We start from the raw sequence: 3885 nt of genomic DNA, 5'->3' as shown, positions 1-3885 counted from the left end.
GGTACGAACACCTTGAGCAAATGGACAAATAGAGCGTGCGAATCAAACAATCCTTAATTATGTACGGACTATGAGTGAGAACCCTATCTTTACATAATCTTCAATGGAGTGTCAATTCACAAAAGAATGATACGTCGGGATTTATTTACTATTAGTATTATTCATTAACTTTTAATTGTAAGTAGGATTATATTCTGGGCCTTCACTGTACCATGCTGTTTTTAAGTTGGCACTATGATGCTACCTTCGACTGTACTTAAGTAGGTCAGGCCTGGGTTTTGTTCTTCGCAACGAATTAATAGAGAATAGATTTAATATAAATAGCTGCATTACTAAAAGACTTAAAGAGCCAATAACCAAAAAAAAGAAATGAAATGCCTTGTTTACATAATATATCGTTGCAAATAAGAGAGACAAATTTTATGATATCACTTACATGTTGTTTTCTCCCACGAAAATACTTTCTCCGGCGAAATTCTTATTGTTTCATGTTTAGGACTTGATGAATGTTTAAATTGTTTATATATTGTTTATATATTTTATTGAGGTATTGCATTGGATGAGTGGCTTGAGTATTATTTATGGTTTTAATTTTGATAGAGTAAAAGGGTATACTAGATTCGTTGAAAAGTATGTAACAGGCAGAAGGAAGCGTTTCCGATCAGGATCAATAGCCGAGTCGATATGGCCATGTCCGTCTGTCCGTCCGTCTGTCCGTCCGTCTGTCCGTCCGTCTGTCCGTATGAGTGTCGAGATCTCAGGAACTACAAAAGCTAGAAAGTTGAGATTAAGCATACAGACTCCAGAGACATAGACGCAGCGCAAGTTTGTCGATTCATTTTGCCACGCCCAACATAACGCCCACAACCCGCCCAAAAGCTGCCATGCCCACACTTTTGAAAAATGTTGTAATATTTTTTAATTTTTGTATTAGTCTTGTAACTTTCTATCGATTTGCCAAAAATATTCAACGGCTCGAAAAGTTTCTCAAAATCCTTAAGGAGAGTGGCTTAACACTTCGCTATGACAAATGCAAGTTTCTTCAATCGGAGATAACGTTCCCTGGACACATCGTAAATAAAAACGAAACTACCCCGGGCGACAATAAAGTTAGTAAAATTTTAAAGTTCCGACAAATGCCAAAGAGGTCAGACGATTTTTAGGTCTCACTGGATTCTTTCGAAAGTTTGTGGAAAACTACTCCTTAATCTCTAGGCCCGTAACTCTACTTTTACGGAAAACTGAACAAGAAACATTTAATTGGACGAATGTTCAACAAGAAGCTTTCCACGAACTCATCGGAAAATTGTGCTCTGTACCAGTACTGGTTTTATACGATTTTACAGAGAATCACGAGGTCCACACCGACGCTTGTGCTGTGGGTCTGGCAGGAGTGCTGCTACAGTCACATGATCAAACGGATTGGCGACCTGTTTGTTATTTTAGCCGACAGCTAAAAGTCAGTACCACAGCTACAAACTCGAGACATTGGCCGTAGTAGAGACGCTTACCGTTTCGTTTCATACCGTTTCATCTTATTTCTGATAGTTCTGCTATTGCCAAAGTTAAGGTGAATAAAGAATTAATACCTCAGGTAGCTCGTTGGTGGATCAAGATCTTGGACTACGATTGTGAATTCATTCACCGCGATGGTAGCAAAATGGCTCACGTTGACGCCTTGAGTCGTGCTCCGGACTAAAGTTCTCAGATACCTCTAGATAAAATAGTACGCACTTTAATAACTGACATTGACGACTGGCTTTTAACTATGCAACTACAGGACCAAACGCTTGCTGAGATTATCGCCGTCTTAAAGGGTCAACGACATAAGGATCAGTCAAAGCAACTTCAAGCTGATTACGTCATTGAAAATCACCGTCTGTATGCAAAGTCGAAAATGGAAAGGCTTTCGTTGTTCCAAGGGCAGTTAGGTGGCGTACAGTACGGACAAGTCACGATGATGTAGGGCATTTTGGATTCGACAAAACCATTGCACGGATTAAACAAAGATTCTGGTTCCCAAAAATGCGAAAATATGTAAAGCACTACATATCATCATGCATTGAATGCTGCTACTACAAGTCGAAAGGTGGAAAACCCGAAGGATGTATGCACTACATCGACTCCGATCCAATACCATTTCGAAAACTTCACATAGACCATCTGGGACCCTTGATTCCCAGCAAACGAGGATTAACCCATATTCTGGCTATATCTGATCCGTTCAGCAAGCCCCTAACCGTAAAAGCAGTAAAAAGTACGAAAACCGCACCCGTACTGAACATCCTTAGTGAAATATCAAGTTATTTCGTTTTGCCTAGCGTTATTATATCCGACCGTGGAACAGCGTTTACTTCAAAGCAGTTTGAAGATTATTGTAAGAACAACCAGATCCAGCACATCAAAAACGCCGTACAAACACCTTGAGCAAATGGACAAATAGAGCGTGCGAATCAAACAATCCTTAATTATGTACGGACTATGAGTGAGAACCCGAAGGATTGGGACCTATCTTTACATAATCTTCAATGGAGTGTCAATTCACAAAAGAATGATACGTCGGGGTTCAGTCCGATTGATCTCGTTTTTAACTTCAATGCTGTTGACGTTGTGCAAAACCATTTAACGGCAGCTATACAAGCAGATCTGGAACATGATACGAAGAAGGACTCTGTTATCGACAACCGAACGCAAGCTGTCGCTAACATCGCATGCGAACGAGCAAAATGGAAGCACAGATTCGACTTTAAACATTCTAACCCTTCTATTTATTCCATAGGTAACCTCGTAGTCATTGAAAATGAGCCGGCTGCAACGGAAGAATCACGCAAGTTAGAACCACGATACCGAGGACCCTATCAAGTTGTCAAGGTCCTGAGAAATGATCGCTACGTCGTCGGAGATATCCCCGGAATACAGATTACAGGACGTAAATACAGTTCTGTGTTCTCCTCTGACAAGATGAAACCATGGTGCGCTACTATTCCCGAGCTGGATGTATCTGATGACGTAGAAGACCGAATCATTATTCATTAAATCTAATTAAACAAAACCGTTCATTTGTTGTTCCCACTAACTCATTTTTAACCTAGATCCTAATTAGATGACATGTAAAATAGAAAATATAATAGAAAAAAAAAACAAAAAAGTAACTCCAAGAACTTATTTGTACATTCTAATTCTTATTTTGTTCTTTAATTATTTTATTGCGATTATTATATTCATATTATTATATATTATACCCGTTACTCCTAGAGTAAACTAGTATACTAGATTCGTGAAAAGTATGTAACAGGCAGAAGGAAGCGTTCCGAGCATATAAGTATATATATTCTTGATCAGGATCAATAGCCGAGTCGATATGGCCATGTCCGTCTGTCCGTCCGTCTGTCCGTCTGTCTGTCCGTATGAACGTCGAGATCTCAGGAACTACAAAAGCTAGAAAGTTGAGATTAAGCATACAAGACTCCCAAGACTATCAAAACATTTTCAAAGTGTGGCGTGGCAGCTTTGGGCGGTTTGTGGGCGTTAGATTGGGCGTGGCAACATTTTTTTTGGCAGATCGATATAAATTATAAGACTAATAAAAACTGAAAAAATATTACAACATTTTTCAAAAGTGTGGGCATGGCAGCTTTGGGCGGTTTGTGGGCGTTATGTTGGGCGTGGCAACATGAATCGACAAACTTGCGCTGCGTCTATGTCTCTGGAGTCTGTATGCTTAATCTCAACTTTCTAGCTTGTAGTTCCTGAGATCTCGATATTCATACGGACAGACGGACGGACAGACGGACGGACAGACGGACAGACGGACGGACAGACGGACAGACGGACGGACAGACGACGACGGGCGGACAGACGGACATGGCCATATCGACTCGGCTA

The sequence above is a fragment of the Drosophila santomea genome, unplaced genomic scaffold (assembly GCF_016746245.2).
Source record: "Drosophila santomea strain STO CAGO 1482 unplaced genomic scaffold, Prin_Dsan_1.1 Segkk21_quiver_pilon_scaf, whole genome shotgun sequence".
Lineage (NCBI taxonomy): Eukaryota > Metazoa > Arthropoda > Insecta > Diptera > Drosophilidae > Drosophila > Drosophila santomea.
Note: the sequence above shows the minus strand (reverse complement) of the source record.